At 38.1% G+C, this 18,559-nt stretch overlaps 1 long non-coding RNA gene and 1 other non-coding gene across 2 annotated transcripts; both read right to left on the bottom strand.

Annotated features, from left to right (window-relative positions):
- Positions 1–6,316: 6,316 nt before the first annotated feature.
- LOC140954874 (uncharacterized) lies at positions 6,317–7,423 on the bottom strand. Its single transcript, XR_012168498.1, has 2 exons — positions 7,341–7,423; positions 6,317–7,223 (listed from the first exon to the last, which is right to left on the bottom strand). It is a non-coding gene; the product is annotated as an uncharacterized lncRNA (long non-coding RNA).
- Positions 7,424–9,079: 1,656 nt separating this feature from the next.
- Positions 9,080–18,084, bottom strand: LOC118060454 (uncharacterized). The gene is made up of 3 exons (XR_012168341.1): positions 17,890–18,084; positions 9,339–9,599; positions 9,080–9,239 (listed from the first exon to the last, which is right to left on the bottom strand). It is a non-coding gene; the product is annotated as an uncharacterized protein (transcript).
- Positions 18,085–18,559: the final 475 nt, after the last annotated feature.

Genomic DNA, 18,559 nt, shown 5'->3' with positions numbered 1-18,559 from the left:
GGTTGGCCCACTGTCCCAGGCGGAGAACCGGTCATGGACACGGGTGATTGGAGAATTCAATTGCAGCCTGACTCACGGAAAAGAATAGTCGACAAAATGCAAGTATTTATTTCCTAATATGTGCAAGTGCTGCAAAATAGTAAATTTTTTATTCATATGAAAGAGAAGGAAAAGGGCAAAAGGTTAGTTAAAATCAGCGGGAGTGACATGCGTCAACTCAAGTATCACACACCTCTTTTTTTGTTTTTCTGTTTTTTTTTTTTTTCATCTTTTTCATGTGTTTCTCACAAGAAGCAAACTTGAGGGAACATAAAGTGCTGGGAAGTAATTTTTGTTGGAACTTCTTGTGTAATCTCTTCTTTGGATGATGAACTCTTGGATGGCTGCATGAAGCTTGTTCCGCTTTAAATTTCAGGGTTAATCTATTGCTATGACCATACGTGTTTCAATTTAAAACTCGAGTTGAAACTGAACTTAAATGAATGGTGTTGGATTTGGGCCTTCTATTTGTTTTAACTTCTACAGGGTTGAAATGATAGTGATCTTAAACTAGAAAAGCAGCAGACAAAAATCAATTAGCCACAGTGGTGTATGGTTTCCTAGCTTCTCAGCATAAAGTTGAATGTTTTGTTGACCTCTCTACATTCAAAATCATATAGACAGCTACTCCTGGCAGTTGCAGTGGCCAATGAACACTGTAGAGTATATATTGCAGTGTGAGATAAGGTTAACTCATTGCATTTTCATAAATTGAAAGGATTTCTCTTCTTTTCTTTGTCAATTACAGCACATGCATAGAAGTGCTCTTGCTCAGAGTAAATGCTATTGTAATGTTTTCACAGAGACTCCCCTGGTTTGCAACTTATTCACTTATATATCTTGGAACATAGCCATGAATGAAAGGTTCTTCCAGTTCAAGAAAATTAACCATGAAGCCCGTAGCTAGAATTTTTAGACAGAAGAATGGCCAAGTAAGCTCCTATACTCTGTACCTTTGGAGGAAGTAAAAATAGATGTCTATGTATTTTGATGCCGTATATTACTTGACCGACACTTGCTTATGTCATTATTTGTTTTTACTTTTTGCTAATGATTCCACACATTTCTGATATTGGTGTGGCTTATGAATTCAGGGTTCTTGCTCGCTGCTACTTTCTCTATACTTTCCTGGTCATTAAAAATGAAACATAATGATTTCCATGTGCAGAATGGAGACATTAAAGAGGCATCTTCCATTTTCTGGTCAAAAGGGATTACAAGAACTCAAGAAAATTGCCTTACGGCTTGATACAGCATATATCCATTTTCCCCCTTCTCTTGTATGACAGCTAATGTTTTGTTATTGAAGTTAACCAACCCCTGTATCTTGTCTGAAGGTGTAATTACACAGTCCTTTGCATCTTTCCATTCCATCAATATCGACATCCTCTTGAGTTTCCAGCAGCATATGACCAATAATGTTTTGCTGGTTATTTTACTTCCTGGATCAAAGTCATGAAGGAGACTTATTTCCCCTGAAATAAATGAAATGTACCAGAGAATTGCTGCCAAGTTACAGCAGGTAAATTGTCTCTGCAATTTCTTGCGGATTATCTGCCCATGCATGATTATCTGCAATTTCCCCACGTTGAGCTTCTGTATTAATTTGTTTTCCTCTTCAGCATTGCCTGTCACTGTATCATCTGCACTAATCACCTACCCCTCCCCCTAAGCGCCCCACAACCATGAACCATCGACACAGAAGAATTGGAATAGAAACATTTTTTTTCACTAATATTTTGCTACAAAGGATCAACGCAATTTTTAATTCTCGTGTATCTTAACTTTGCTTTCTAGCTTGACTCTCATCCGCAACAACCGAAGTCAGAACAGCTTGAAAAGCTGGAGGTATTCAAGGCCATGTTGGAGCGCTTGGTAACATTCTTACAGGTCTCTAAAAACAACATCACACCCAGTTTCAAGGAGAAATTGGGTTCCTATGAGAAACAGATTGTAAGTTTTATAAACCCAAGCAGATTCAGGAGGCCCATTCCTAATCTACAGCTAGGACAACTTCCCCAGCCTCCAGTTCCTCAATTGCAGTCTCAACAAAATCAACTGAATCCCCAGTTGCAACATGGTTCTCCCAACCTCCAGTTCCTCAATTGCAGTCTCAACAAAATCAACTGAATCCCCAGTTGCAACATGGTTCTATTTCATCTTTATCTGGGGTTTCTATGTCACAGCTAAACACGATGATGCGGGACGAGAGATTTTAAAAAAAGATAAGGGGGAAGAGAGAATGATGAGGATATTGTAGCAAAAATTTCACAGGATTTACTACAAATCCAATCCAAAATATTTGACTAGATTACTGTCTTACGATCTTCCTAAAACATGGTTAAACATGGGTTTGAGGTTGTCATGTTGAATCATCTTTTACCGTCTGGGACATCAAACATAACCATTTATGTTTGCGCAATCAAACATCAGCTTTGACAATCGCTCTTTCTCGACATGGGGAGAATGCTTTTCCTCTTTCATTGTACCTGATGTAATGAGATGGTAAATGTAGACAATTTTCTCTTAGCCTAACCTTCATGGCTTGCTTTCCACTGATGCCTCCACATAACTTCAAGAAAAACCACCCTTGAAGCACCAAAATATTTATTCCTTCATAACAAGTCCTGGTTGATATGAGCAGCACTTTTACCTTGCTACTTGCTTTGTTAAAATGCTTAATTAATGTTTGATGTTTATCTACTTTAAGCTTTCCCTTTGATCTAACTAGATTTTTTTAAAACACAAGGCAGATTTTTATGATTTTCTTCCTTTTGGTCATTAAATTTTCTTAAAAGGGGCTTTGGTTTGATTCCTACAAGCTGCGGGCAAATCTTCAGCGTTTCGACAGGCAGCCTCATGAGCAAAAGAAAGACAATCTGCGACCACTCCAATCTTCTCGTTGCTCCCCTGTTCCGATTAGAAACAGAGATTCAAGAAGCTATGCTACTGTCCTGAGACAAGAGTTCCAACGAAATCTACTGTAAGTTCCCTAGACACTCTTTTATAACACTTTGGTCATTTCCATGACTTTATCTGCATATCTTGTGCATAAAATCATTCCTCTGCTTTGCATAAAGTGATCCATGAATCTGTAGAAGACGAATCTGTATAGTTAGGATATAGTCTTGTTGGGTCATTTAAAGAGGGTGTGAATTAACGTAGGTCCAGTTTCACTATGCAATAGAGACATTGAAGATAAAGCAGGACGAGGAAAAGAAGCCTCAATCGCTCAACATGAGTGTTCGAAGTGGCTCGACTCAAAGAAACCAAATTCAGTTGCTTTGGAAGCATGGCAAACTTCACTGCCTCTCAGCTTAAGGAGATTGCAGCAGGTCTCGAAGCTTCTGGGCGTCAATTTATCTGGGTAGTTAGAAGAAACAAAAAGAGTCAAGAAGCTAGGAGAAACGGCCAGGAAGGAAGTTGAAGAAGGTGGATCTTCTTGCTCCGATTTCAATGCTTTGATTGAATAACTGAGGTGGGGTCGCCCTTGAAACAGAGGCAGATTTAAGTGCTGTCACACATGCATAGAATATTTTGTTTCTACTTAGCAGTGGTTTTGGCAATTTATTTTTAGATAAGTCTTGAGAGTTCAAAGAGTAATCACACCCGAGTCAATGACCAATCCAAAACAGTTCCCTTTCTAATGGTTCGGGAATGACAAGTCCAGCTTATATATTTAGCCCAATTAACTAATCAAATAAAAAGGCTAAGCTTAGAGACAGTACAGTACAAATTAAGCACCCAATAGCTAGACAAACAATGATCACAAACTAGGAACGACCGTCTCCCCAATAACAAATTCACCTTGTGAAGTTGGAGGACTTGTGAAAACTAGCCACCACAAAATAGTAGCAAGTATCTATACACTCTTCGATGAAGTATAACCACCTGCGTTGCCAATATGGATTGATGTAGAGAACTGTTGCAATCATCATCACCACAACTGTGTAACATACACCGAAACTGATGTAGAAAAAGTCCATGTCTATGAAACCATCATCTCCTTGTTCATCATTAGGCACCGGCTGCGACGACACTGTTTCCTCACTACAATTGTTTCGCAATGGAGGTCCACACAAGAAAGGATTTTCTTCGTAACAGCTTTCATCGAAGGTCCCAAACTAAAATTTTCTCTCGGGTGTCTTGCCTGACAAGTTATTGTGCGCCACACTAAAAACTTCCAGTGTGGTAATTTCAGTAAGTTGTGGAGGGATGGCACCATTCAAGTTGTTGTAAGAAAGATCCAAACTCTCAATCTGCTTTAGGTTTAAGAATGTTGCAGGGATAGATCCAGTGAGATTGTTGTGTGATAAGTTTAATGACAATATCTCACTTAAGTTTCCAAATTCTGGTGGGATTGCTCCTCCGAAGTTGTTATTGGAGAGATCAATACCAGACATGTAGCTGAGAATTTTCCCCTTGTAACCATAATGCATATTTTTAGTTGTAAATTCTACCACTTCTTCTGTAAAGTTAAGCCCAACATCATTTTCCAAGTTGACAATACTATCTACTAGTGGTGGACCCATTTTTTCATAATAACCTTTTTCTATGGACCCTAGTGGAAAATAAGCTATCTGATACGCCAATGCTTTCTGGGAACTTTCCTTGAAAGTAAGATTGCCCAAACAAGAGGGTAGTGGACCAGAGAGCTGGTTTTGTGAAACATCCAAAATGCTTAATTGTTCTAACAAGCATAACTGAATAGGGAGCTCACCATCAAAGTGATTATCCCTTAGAAGAAGAACACTCAATGATGAATGATTGTCAATCCAATTTGGAATAGAGCCGGTGAAGCTGTTGTCTTTAAGATCCATCGTAACCAGGTAAGAGCTGTTAAAAAGTCCATATGTTAATGGACTGCTCAATCTATTTTTGGATAGATGCACATTGATTAGACGTGGTGGACTGAAACAAGATGGTATATATCCAGACAAGTTGTTCTCAGAAAGGTCCAAATATATAAGCTGGTCAAGCTTACAAAATTCTCTTGGGATCGGACCCTTAAAATGGTTTTTGGACAAATCAATTGTGTTAAGGCTTGTAGAATTGACGAACCACCTTGGAAGCATGCCTGAAAATTGATTGTTACTCAAATCCAATACATTCCATGTTTTCCACCCATATAATGGAAAATCTGATATCTGACCCCAAAAGTTGTTACCACTTAGGTAAAGAAAATTCAGGCCAGAAGAATTGAACATCGAGGTCGGTAATTGCCCACCCAAATTGTTGTTTGACAGTTTGAGAACCAGCATTGCTTTTAGTTGTTCTAGTTTTATTGTAGACAATTGATTGTTGGATAAATCTAATGCTCCGTTTGTTTGCAGGAAAGTGAATTCCTTTTGGAAAGTGAATTCCGGGAAAAGTAAATTCCTGGAAAGTGAATTCCGGAAAAGTATTTTCCGATGTTTGGTAGTGTTATAGAAAACAAACTGGAAAACACTTTCCAGTGTTTGGTTGTATTATAGAAAATGAACTGGAAAATAATTTATTAATGAATTAATTTTTTTTTCAAATTTATCTAATATATATATATATAAAATATTTAATATAAAATATTTAATCACTTACAATAAAAAAAAATGAAATCTAAAATGTATAATGATGAATTTTTTTTTATTATATTCTATATTCATACATAGCTTATTTTATAAAATATAACTATATATATCATATCATATTATAGAGAAATAAGCTTGTGAAATTTTTTTTACTATTCCATAAAAACTATTTATAATTCCATTACGTACGAAATACATCCGACAAAAACTATAGTTTTAATAATATTTTTAGCATGTAATAAAATTGGATAAAATATTAAGGTATAAAATTCACTCTAAACTATTTTTTTTTAATATTAAAAAAATAGCACGCTTTAAAAAAAAAATCCCATAGGCAAGTGAACAGTGCAAGAGAACTGCACTATTCACTATTTTTTAGCGAACAATATACGCAATACACTGTTCATGTTAATTGCACTATTCATTGAACAGTGCAATTAACATGAACAGTTAATAAAAAGCATGAAAAAATGGCTGCTTTTCACCTCTGCCCCATTGTCGGAAAGTGTTTTCCTTTATTTAAGAAAGGAATTCACTTTCCTTTGTTAACACTAATTCATTTTTCATTGATTGAATTTACTTTCCTTTGACTTTTTTCTTATTGTTTGCCAAACATCGGAAAAGCAGGAAAGTGAATTCCAGGAATTCACTTTCCTGCAATCAAACACAGCCTAAAAATGAAAGAGAGCTAATATTTCCTAAACAAGAAGGAATATAACCTGTGAATCCATTCTTAGCCATCCTTAAGATCATAATATTTGGAAAGATCAAACAAATATCTTTTGGAATTTGACCGTTCATGTTGTTGTTGGATATATCTAATTCGATCATATTCGGATATGGGTGATCTAGCAATTGCAAAGTACCAACAAAGGAGTTCTCGCTCAGATATAGTTTCTCCATTTGTGTATTGTTCTTAAGCAACCACGATGGAAACATTCCGGTGATGTTGTTGTGGGAGAGATCAAGGACTCTTAAGTCGTATTGGTTATAGAGGAAGTCAGGAATTTCTAAATTGAGTGCTTCTGTTGTTTTTGACAAGCGGAAAAAGACTAGTTGGAACTTTGGAATCAAATTATCAAAGGCAACAAGTTCTGTTACAAGTCTGTTGTTCTCACTGGTGAAGAGCTTGAGGCTTGAGTGGTTCATAAAAGGCTTCATTGAAATGGGAACTTCAAAGAGGTTATTTGATAGTGAGAGGAATTCAAGGGATACGAGGTTGGTAAGAGGACCAGAGGCAATATTTCCAGTAAACTGGTTACCAGAAACATCTAATAGTTGTAGAGATGACAAGTTCCCCAAACAATCTGGGAGTGACCTCCGAAATTATTTCTAGCGAGATCTAACTGCTTTAGATTCTTCAATTCACACCAACCTGTATAATTTATCTCAAAACAGTCAAAAAAATGTTGAAAGAATCTTTTATTGATGATGTAATTATAGGCGGATGGAGAGTTGTTAATTTACCTTGAGCGGGTAGGGTGCCATTGAGGTCACATTCAGCAACAGACAAAACTTTAAGAGCAGGCAATGCTCCAATGTTCTGGAGAAAGTTTATTGGGAGAAAAGTATTATCTAGATGCAATTCTTCAAGGGTGCTAGAATTGAAGAAAGTCTCTGTTAAAAGAAGAAGAAGAAGAAGAAGAAAGATATGATGAAAATAGCGGTGGTACAGAATGGCCATTCCATTCAATATTATTAATTATGATTTTAAGAAACTAAACTATGATTAACCTTGACTTAAATTAGTATCCTTGAGAGAAAGGGTCTTCAGGGATATTGGCAATGACTGCAAGAATTCCAGCATCTTTAAACCTATAATGAGTAGAATTGAAAACAAACAAACAATCAAGTAGTGAAATTAAGTGTTATCTTGATTGAGTTCTTAAACCTATGATAAATAACTAATACTTTTGTAGTGAGATGATTTTTTGATATAAACAACAAATTGCCTGAAAAATCCAGAGATTTCACAACTTTACCATTGACAGTCGTCGATCCTAGCAACATATTGCCTGATAAATTTAAAGACTTGAGAGGAGAAAGTCCACGCAGATGTGAGAAAATGTTGTCGTTGAATATATTATAGCTGAGGTCCAGGTTCTCGAGTTTCCCCAAATGTGATGATATGATCTCAAAACCTGCAAGAGAGTTGTATCTAAGAGTAAGTCATAATTATGAGCTCACGATATGCATAATAGATAGAAACTAAAGATAATTAGAATTGATGAGATGCTATTGTTTAATTGATATATGATTCTCAAATTATACATAAAAAGATGGAAGCTAAGTTATGATAGACTTACAAAACAAGATAAAAGAAACTTATAATTAAGACCTCATCGGTAATTAAAACAAGAATAATAATCGTTAAACAAGAATAATAATCGTAACTTAATTCCTTTATCTATTTAGTTAGTAAGATGCTTAGTTGTCACTAATTTAGTAATTATAATTTGTTCCCAACTGCCTCTGTTTTCTAGCAAGTTTTCCAATTTTATCCATGGCCTTAAAGAATTATAAACTTTTTCACTTTTTATTTCTCAAAGTCCAAATATTTCACCATTCACCACGACCATAAAGCAATATATCCTCCACCGCAGAATAATATTTTGATTAAAAAAAGGTCCAAAATAATATAAAACCATGATTAAAAAGAGAGGAAATAATAAATGGCTACAAACAAGAATTAAATATCAAATATGTGGGTTTTATGTTGTTCTCTTTATTGATAAAACAGGAGTGATTTGTATTGGATAGTTTTTTTTTTTAATTGATGTTAAGATTCAAGTTTAAATAATTATAATTTTCTGAATTATAATATTCTAGGAGAGAGCTTCTTATTATGTTATTCAAAACCCATTCAAACTCAAATTCATTAAAAAAAAAAATACTTAGAGTTGTGTTCGACTAAGTATCTCAAGACAGAAAAAACATATATAAAAATATATTTATTTAAAAAGATAAATATAAAATATATATTTATAGGAGAGTTTTGAAGTGAACTTCTGATTGCTAATTTAATCTAAATATTACAACACTTTTGGCATAAAAGGGCCAAAATAAGAATAAAATAAATGCCTCTTGGACCTCATTCCAAGTGCCTCTTTACTTAGTTATAAAGTCGTCCTCATTTTTGTTGATAAAGAAACAATATAATTAAGAGAATGTCATGTGAAGCATTTAGGTAGAAACTGTGTATTATACCTGATCCTGTCAGCTGATTGCCTGATAGATCCAAAGACTTGAGGGATGAAAATCCAGTTAGAGATGGAAAAATGCTATCGTTGTATTGATTCGACCTTAGATGAAGGTTCTCCAGCTTTTTCAACCTTGATGACAAGACTTTGAGACCTGCACATGATGTTCCTCAAGAGCATATTGAAAGGAAATAATTAAACGCATAGAAAAAAATGATATGAGGAGGAGAAAAGAAAAGGTTTCGAAGCTAAATAAATAAAAGATTACCATAGAAGCTACCTCCTGATCCAGCTGTCAACCAAATGTATGATAGATCCAAAGACTTGAGAGTGGAAAGGTTACCATTGAAACATGACAAAATGCTTTTATCATTATTAAATCCGTTATCACCTAGGTTAAGTTCCCTCAGTTTTGATGATAGGACTTCGAAGCCTAGAAAGAGAATCATCAAAGCAAGATAATTGACATTAAACACCAACCAACCTTCATTTATTTTATGATTATAATTAAGTGCAGAAACATTGAACTAACCTTCATTCTCCATGCAACCAACCAATCCATTATATCCCAATTCAAGACTTTGCAATTCTTTAAAAGGCTGAAACAAAGATGCGTTGAGAACCCAATCGCCCAAGTTGTAATCTCTTCCTCCATTAAGAGAGAGTTGGATCACTCGTCTTGTAGTCGGATCACACTCGATCTCACGCCACTCACAACAATTACTATTGTTGTCCACCCAATCTCCCAAGGAAAGGTGATTTGGGTCGATCAAAGATTGGATCTCCAAGAGACCTGTTGCTACCCAATTTTTGACCCATGTTTTGATATATTTTCAAAAAATCCAAAAAATTGAGAAAAACAAAGAAAATCCAAAAAAATATGTTTTTTATATATATTTTCGTCATTTTAGCATTTTCAACGTCGTCTAAAAAAAGAATTTAAATTGTTAAAAGATTTTCAAACGCATTCGACGTTTCACGCGTCATTTTTAAAATCATTGATTTTCCGCATGTGAGTCGACGTTGATATTACTCGTTTTCAAAAAATACAAAAAAATAAGAAAAATCAAAATTTACAAAAAAGAAAGAAGTTGAGGGATCAAGTTGAAAAACCTAGCAACATTTTGCCTATAAATACTGGTTTCCTCAACACATTTAGGGGGGAGGTTAATTTGGGGACATTCAGAAAAAACACAAAACCCTAAAACCCAACTTTTTCTCTCTACTCAAAAACAACTGGCCGGCGGCGCCTCCCCACTAATTTTGAATTTTTATTCCCCGGGGTCCTTGGATTTTGCTCTCCCAGAACCAGAGAGCCAAGGACCCCCACCATTGGAGTCCCACGTTTGACCCACACGGTTCACCATCTTCATCTCTTTCTCCCACAGCCGTACCTACCAAAAAATCACAGCCGCCGGCCAAGACCTTTTTTTTCCCTTCCCCCGGTTTTGATTTGTCTCCCAAGCCGCCGTTCACCAAAGGTTTCTTCCCCCGTCTCAAAACCAGAGCCACTGACCCGGTCAGCCGACCGACCGGCTAATCGGCCTTCAGCTGGCCACCCACCAGTCATTTTCCTCTGTGAACACAGAGCCGCCGCCTGCAGAAGGGAAGAACAGAACCAGCAAGAGGCGCAGCAGCGCCGTCTTCGACGGCCTCGACAGAAGCAAGCCGACGCCTCCCAACTTCTCCATCAGCCGCCGCCCAACTACCTGAAGCAGATGCGAAGACGGCGAAGCCCCAAGAACAGACCGGAGCGGAGCAAGAAGAACGTGAAGCAGATAACGATGGAAAGCAGAGGAAAACAGATCTAAAAAATCAATTAAAACCGACTGCTTGTTGTGCGTTTTTGTTCTTGTTGCAGGCGACGGTGACCCTCACCGCCGGTGGACGAAGACAAAGAAGAAGAAGGCGCTCCCGATCCACTGGTTTCCAGCCTTGTCGGTGGCGCGTGAACTCACGCGCCACCAGTGGCGGTGGCGCGTGGGAAGACGCGCCGCCACTGATTTCTGCCCGCAACCTTCCCGCACTGTTCCCGAGCACTGTTCCTGCGGATTCCAGAAAAATTTAGGATGTTTTAGGGGCTATTTTGTAATTTTAAATGGTTTTGATGTAATTTTTTTTTATTTTAGTATTGTATTTGTATTTGTATTTGTATTATGGATGTAAAAGAAAAGAAAAAAACAAAAAGAAAAGAAAAGAAAAGAAATAAAAATAGTGAAAGTGTATGTGTGTGTTTGTATTTGTTTTATGAATTTGTTATTTTATTTATTTTATTTTTCAGGATAAAATTGCAAATATATTAAAGAAGAATTTAATATTTTGATCGGATCACGGTTAAGAATTTATTAACTTATACGTAAGTGATATTTCTAATTTCCGTTGAAAAGATAATTATTAAAACTTCTTTAACACATCAAATTCACGAAGCAGCTTACCTCAGGTAGGGTGCGTTAGGGGTGCTAATACCTTCCCTAACCACAACCAGTCCCTTACCCGCGAATCTCTAACGAGATCAGTACATCCGGTTTCCTAGTAGCCCGAAATCAATTACTAGGTGGCGACTCCAACGAACCAAATTCAAGCAAACAACAATGAGATGATAAATCGCCAGCCGATGCCGCGCGCTGATTTTTTTTTTGGGGTGCGACAGAATGGCGACTCCACTGGGGAAGGTATTGTTTTTAACATTATTGGACTAAGCTTTGAATATTTGATGTGTTTAAGTTTTTGCATTTTTATCTTTTTTGTTAATATTTATTTCCATGCATTTTATAGAATTGTCTCATGCATCACCTGTATTTATTTTTGAAAGCACACACAAGCTTCTAGGTTAGGTGGGGAACTAGCGATCTGCCCTAAGACTATTGGTCAGGGTTCAGATGCGTGAAACACCCGACTCATATCTGAGTGCCTGCTTGGTAATGGTGGGTACACGTGCCTTAACTATTCCTTGCAACGCCCCCATACTGTCTTTACGAAGAACGTCACTGGGCAGATATGAGACCCTTTTGAGACCAGATAGAAAACCTACCCCTGTTCACATAATGAATAGAACCTGTCCTTAGGTTGTATGTGCTATTGTTATTTGCATAAGGGCAAACCCTTCTTGAAGCATCTTGAACTCAAGACTTGTGGGTGACACATTGGCCGACACTCCGAAAATTTTCATTGTAGAGTTTGGGCAAAAATCACGATTCTTGTTCCATCATGCAAGAGTTACGACCATATTGTCACCTCTCGAAGGGTGAGTTCGTCATATAGATTACATGTTCATACATTTGTCATGCATGCACCAGAATGAAAAGTAGGTCCCCTACGAGTCTGCAACACCTGACTTTGAACGATGGAAAGTACGAAAGATGAAGAGTGTGCTCGCCGAAAAGTCCATTTTAAGAAGAGTTGGAGTTTCTAAAGACATGTGTGACTTGCTTCTAGCTTACTCGAGTAGATACTGAAAAATAACTCTAGGAAAGTTCCTTCCAACCGACCTATCATCTTTGTTCAAAACCCAACAATGACTCAGCCCGAAGAAATTGGGGGCAAAATTTGTCAAGAGCCTCGTTGTAATCATGTATTTTTCGCAAAAGCTTTGGTGGGAAGGCTGACCGAAGGGAATTGCACTACCGGTGCATAATGGAGCCTATTCTTGTTCTACAAAAAAAAAAAAAAAAAAAAAAAAAAAAAAAAAAAAACCTTAGTTTGATCATGCTTACAAAATTTCTTGATTTTTGTTTCAACCTGTTTCAGTTTTTGTTGGTAACTTGGCTCGAAATTCCACAACACTTTCCTTGTCAAATGAGCCTTTCTTGTTAATAAGATCATGTGTTTTTGACATACCTTCATTTTGTTTGTTGTTTTCATGCAAATAACATATTGAGCATAACCTTTAAGCATGAAACCATCACACCAAGAATCTTTGGGTATGTTTCCTTCCTTTCAAAGCTATGCATGATCGCACATGTTCACAAGGATTTTTGGTGATTCAAAGTTTAGTACAGAAACTGAAATCATGTTGATGTTTGTCCAAAGCAAACGAGTTCTAGAAATTCAGGCGATTCCTTAGAAAGGTAACCATACACCTAGAAAAACCCAAAAAAAAAAAGAAAGAAAGAAAGAAAAAAAAAACAGCAAAAACATAAAGTGACTCTAAAGCTGAGTTTTATTTGAATGAATAATGAGAAATCACATTGTATATTCGTATGAAAGCATTGCTTACCGATCCTAAATGCATGAGTTTGAAATGAAGAAAGGCCATCCTTGATAATCCTTTCACAAGGCTTAAATATATCATTTGTAGTCCCCTTTTGAGCCTAATAACTATTTCTTGAAAAAATAACCTTGGCTAAGATCACACCCCACATTGGGGGCAAGTGCGATGACATAGAAAAAACCTTAATGATTGAAAATGCCCACGCAACAGGGGGCATAAAAGAAATTCTCAATCATTAAAGGTGCCCAAACAAAACTAGGGGGCACGAAAAAAAAATCCAAAGGATCAAGAGTTTTGAGCATTAAAAAAAAAAAAAAAAAAAAAAAAAAAAACAATATTATGATGCTCAAAACCATATGAAGAAAACAAAAACAAAGAGAATAAGCTCAAGCCCAATACAAGGGGGCACGATAGACAATCTTTGAAAGACAGTCAAATGACAAAAGGTCAAGAAACAAGCACAAGTGATCCTTAGTCTTCAAATCCCTTAAACACCTTTTGAGCCTACAAATATCATTTTCTTCATAACCAAGAGCCCAAGCCTACATTACGTGCCTAATCAAGCCCTTTCTGATCAAACACAAGCAATCTGGATCGGTAGGCAATGCTTTCTCATGTGAACCAATTCATTATTCGTGCAAATAAAATAAATGCTTTGAACCTCGGTTCTCAATAACCCTCAAATTGAGATTTAAACCTTTTCCGACAAACCAGAGGTCACTTCATATTTTTTACCAAAAGCCAAAACAAGAAGTTTTCATCACTTCTGATAACCTCTCCATAGGAATCACTTAAATTTTTTAGAATGAGTTTGCTTTGAATCGATGTCAAAATAATTTTTGTGTTTGGAATAACTTTGGAATTTCAAAAATTCTGCATGAAAACAACTCCTTGTCAAACCTTCCTTCACATAGCCTCGTCCACAAACCCGAATTGAATACTTGGGGGCATATTCAAGCTAGGGAGCAATAAAGAAACATATGATAGGGCAGGCTCCATGATTCCCATTCTAAGAAAATGTCAAGCAAAGTTGGCAACCCTTGAGATAAAGGGGCGGAGGACAAAGAAGTATGATGATAGGTAAAAAAAAATCACAAGAGATGACTCGGGTAAGCAAGAGCGAAGAAGCCATCGAAGTTCACTGCCAACACTCCAACCTTTGAGAAAGAAGAGACATCATGAAGAAAGGGGGACCTATTTTTTCTCAGGTAAGTATACATGCATATTGATCATAATGCATTGCTTTTAACATTTGTCAGGTCGGTGTTTCATCATCATCTTTTGGGTAGTGTGTTTTCTAACCCTACCTCATTTTGAGTACGCCTTTGAGCTCTCACCTCTTTTTGTGTGCGCCTTTGAGCCATCATCTCGGGTAGCGCGTTTTTTTTCTAACCCTACCTCATTTCGAGTGCGCCGTTGAGCCCTCACTTCCCAGGTAGCGCGTTTTCTAACCCTACCTCATTTCGAGTGCGCCTTTGAGCCCTCGCCACCATCTGGGTTGGTCACCCATTACAATGAGACCACACTTCATATTTTTTTCATTTTTGGGTAGGTCACCCATTACAATGAGACCACACTTCATATTTTTTCCATTTTTGGGTAGGTCACCCATTACAATGAGACCACACTTCATATTCTTTCTATTTGGGTAGGTCGCCCATCACAACGAGACCGTTCATCATATTTTTTCCATCTGGGTTGGTCACCCATTACAATGAGACCACATTTCATATTTTTTCTATTTTTGGGTAGGTCACCCATTACAATGAGACCGCACTTCATATTCTTTCTATTTGGGTAGGTCGCCCATCACAACGAGACCGTTCATCATATTTTTTTCCATCTGGGTAGGTCACCCATTACAATGAGACCCCACTTCATATTTTTTCCATTTTCGGGTAGGTCACCCATGACAATGAGACCGCACTTCATCCTATTTTTTCCATCTGGGTAGGTCACCCATTACAATGAGACCACACTTCATCATATTTTTTCCATTTGGGTAGGTCACCCATTATAATGAGACCGCACATCACATTCTTTCTATTTGGGTAGGTCGCCCATCACAACGAGACCACCTTTTCATATTCTTTCCACGTGGGTAGGTCACCCATTACAATGAGACCACACTTCTTCACATTTTTTCCATTTTTGGGTAGGTCACCCATTACAATGAGACCGCACTTCACATTTTTTCCAGGGTTCGTCACCCGTACAATGAGACCAGTATTTTTCCAGGGTTAGTCACCCGTACAATGAGACCAGCATTTTTCTAGGGTTCGTCACCCGTACAATGAGACCACCATAGGGTTCGTCACCCGTACAATGAGACCAACATAGGGTTCGTCACCCGTACAATGAGACCAGCTTTTTTTCTAGGGTTCGTCACCCGTACAATGAGACCAGCATTAGGGTTCATCACCCGTACAATGAGACCAGCAACACCAGGGTTCGTCACCCGTACAATGAGACCAGCATTTTTCTAGGGTTAGTCACCCGTACAATGAGACCAAAATGAGGTCGCCAGATGGGATCTCATGTAGCTTTGGTTAAAGGGAATCGCCAGATGGGATTTCAGGTTGACCGAGTTACACATATTTTTGTTCCAGTGAATGAGGTCGCCAGATGGGATCTCATGTAGCTTTGGTTAAAGGGAATCGCCAGATGGGATTTCAGGTTAACCGAGTTACATATATTTTCGTTCCAGTTGAATGAGGTCGCCAGATGGGATCTCAGGTAAACCCAATGTGTGGGCAGGTCGCCCGTGAAAATAGACTATTGGGAGAGTGTGGGCAGGTCGCCCGTGAAAATAGACTTGAGTGAGTATGTGTGGGCAGGTCGCCCGTGAAAATAGACTTGAGTGAGTACGTGTGGGTAGGTCGCCCGTGAAAATAGATCAGTGTGAGTGTGTGGGCAGGTCGCCCAAGATAATGAAATCATTTTCCTTTTGTTTTCTTTACAAAGCTTACTATGCAAAATTTTGAGGAGTTTTGCTTCGTAAGCATTGTAAAGAGGGGGCATCTGTTGCTACCCAATTTTTGACCCATGTTTTGATATATTTTCAAAAAATCCAAAAAATTGAGAAAAACAAAGAAAATCCAAAAAAATATGTTTTTTATATATATTTTCGTCATTTTAGCATTTTCAACGTCGTCTAAAAAAAAGAATTTAAATTGTTAAAAGATTTTCAAACGCGTTCGACGTTTCACGCGTCATTTTTTAAAATCATTGATTTTCCGCATGTGAGTCGACGTTGATATTACTCGTTTTCAAAAAATACAAAAAAATAAGAAAAATCAAAATTTACAAAAAAGAAAGAAGTTGAGGGATCAAGTTGAAAAACCTAGCAACATTTTGCCTATAAATACTGGTTTCCTCAACACATTTAGGGGGGAGGTTAATTTGGGGACATTCAGAAAAAACACAAAACCCTAAAACCCAACTTTTTCTCTCTACTCAAAAACAACTGGCCGGCGGCGCCTCCCCACTGATTTTGAATTTTTATTCCCCGGGGTCCTTGGATTTTGCTCTCCCAGAACCAGAGAGCCAAGGACCCCCACCATTGGAGTCCCACGTTTGACCCACACGGTTCACCATCTTCATCTCTTTCTCCCACAGCCGTACCTACCAAAAAATCACAGCCGCCGGCCAAGACCTTTTTTTTCCCTTCCCCCGGTTTTGATTTGTCTCCCAAGCCGCCGTTCACCAAAGGTTTCTTCCTCCGTCTCAAAACCAGAGCCACTGACCCGGTCAGCCGACCGACCGGCTAATCGGCCTTCAGCTGGCCACCTACCAGTCATTTTCCTCTGTGAACACAGAGCCGCCGCCTGCAGAAGGGAAGAACAGAACCAGCAAGAGGCGCAGCAGCGCCGTCTTCGACGGCCTCGACAGAAGCAAGCCGACGCCTCCCAACTTCTCCATCAGCCGCCGCCCAACTACCTGAAGCAGATGCGAAGACGGCGAAGCCCCAAGAACAGACCGGAGCGGAGCAAGAAGAACGTGAAGCAGATAACGATGGAAAGCAGAGGAAAACAGATCTAAAAAATCAATTAAAACCGACTGCTTGTTGTGCGTTTTTGTTCTTGTTGCAGGCGACGGTGACCCTCACCGCCGGTGGACGAAGACAAAGAAGAAGAAGGCGCTCCCGATCCACTGGTTTCCAGCCTTGTCGGTGGCGCGTGAACTCACGCGCCACCAGTGGCGGTGGCGCGTGGGAAGACGCGCCGCCACTGATTTCTGCCCCGCAACCTTCCCGCACTGTTCCCGAGCACTGTTCCTGCGGATTCCAGAAAAATTTAGGATGTTTTAGGGGCTATTTTGTAATTTTAAATGGTTTTGATGTAATTTTTTTTTATTTTAGTATTGTATTTGTATTTGTATTTGTATTATGGATGTAAAAGAAAAGAAAAAAACAAAAAGAAAAGAAATAAAAATAGTGAAAGTGTATGTGTGTGTTTGTATTTGTTTTATGAATTTGTTATTTTATTATTTTATTTTTCAGGATAAAATTGCAAATATATTAAAGAAGAATTTAATATTTTGATCGGATCACGGTTAAGAATTTATTAACTTATACGTAAGTGATATTTCTAATTTCCGTTGAAAAGATAATTATTAAAACTTCTTTAACACATCAAATTCACGAAGCAGCTTACCTCAGGTAGGGTGCGTTAGGGGTGCTAATACCTTCCCTAACCACAACCAGTCCCTTACCCGCGAATCTCTAACGAGATCAGTACATCCGGTTTCCTAGTAGCCCGAAATCAATTACTAGGTGGCGACTCCAACGAACCAAATTCAAGCAAACAACAATGAGATGATAAATCGCCAGCCGATGCCGCGCGCTGATTTTTTTTTTGGGGTGCGACAAGACCAATCCTCTCTTCCTCCAAACACCCATAACAACGACCATGCCATTCGCCAACCAAAGTCAACAATGCTAGCAACATCCAAGCCCCCATTCTTTTCATCATCATCTTAGATAATTATATGAACTACTACGTAGAATATTGTTGTTTGTTATGTGCCTTTGGGCAACCATAGAGGTCCTATTTATACTACACTTTGGCCATTTAATTTCCTTGACTTTATCTGCATATCTTGTGCAGGTTCCATGTTTGGAGATTTGAATATTTTTTTTTTTTTGGAATATTCTTGGATTTGAATTTTTTTTTTATTATTGTTTAGCACTTAAAGGCCCTTAGGCTTATCGAAGGAAATTGCCTTCATCCCAGTTAGTAGTTCCACAAGAACCACTCCAAAACTGTAAACATCACTTTTGTCCGTCAGTTGGCTTGTGTGCAAGTACTCAGGTCTAAGTATCCTAGAGTACCACACACCATTGTTGACTGTCAAAGAACCATCTCAACCCAATAGCTTAAGCTGTTAGGTGAGGTCCCAGGATATGATTTATATTATTCTCTAACACACCCCCTCAAGTGAAAGCCCTTTGGGCTTGAAACTTGCACAGACCTATATTACCTTGTGCTTAATTTTTATCAAATAAATGGGGATGGTGAGATTCGAACTCGTGACCGCTTGGT

The sequence above is a fragment of the Populus alba genome, chromosome 17, assembly GCF_005239225.2.
Source record: "Populus alba chromosome 17, ASM523922v2, whole genome shotgun sequence".
In the NCBI taxonomy this organism is placed as follows: Eukaryota; Viridiplantae; Streptophyta; class Magnoliopsida; order Malpighiales; family Salicaceae; genus Populus; species Populus alba.
This window is presented reverse-complemented; position numbering and strand designations above follow the sequence as displayed.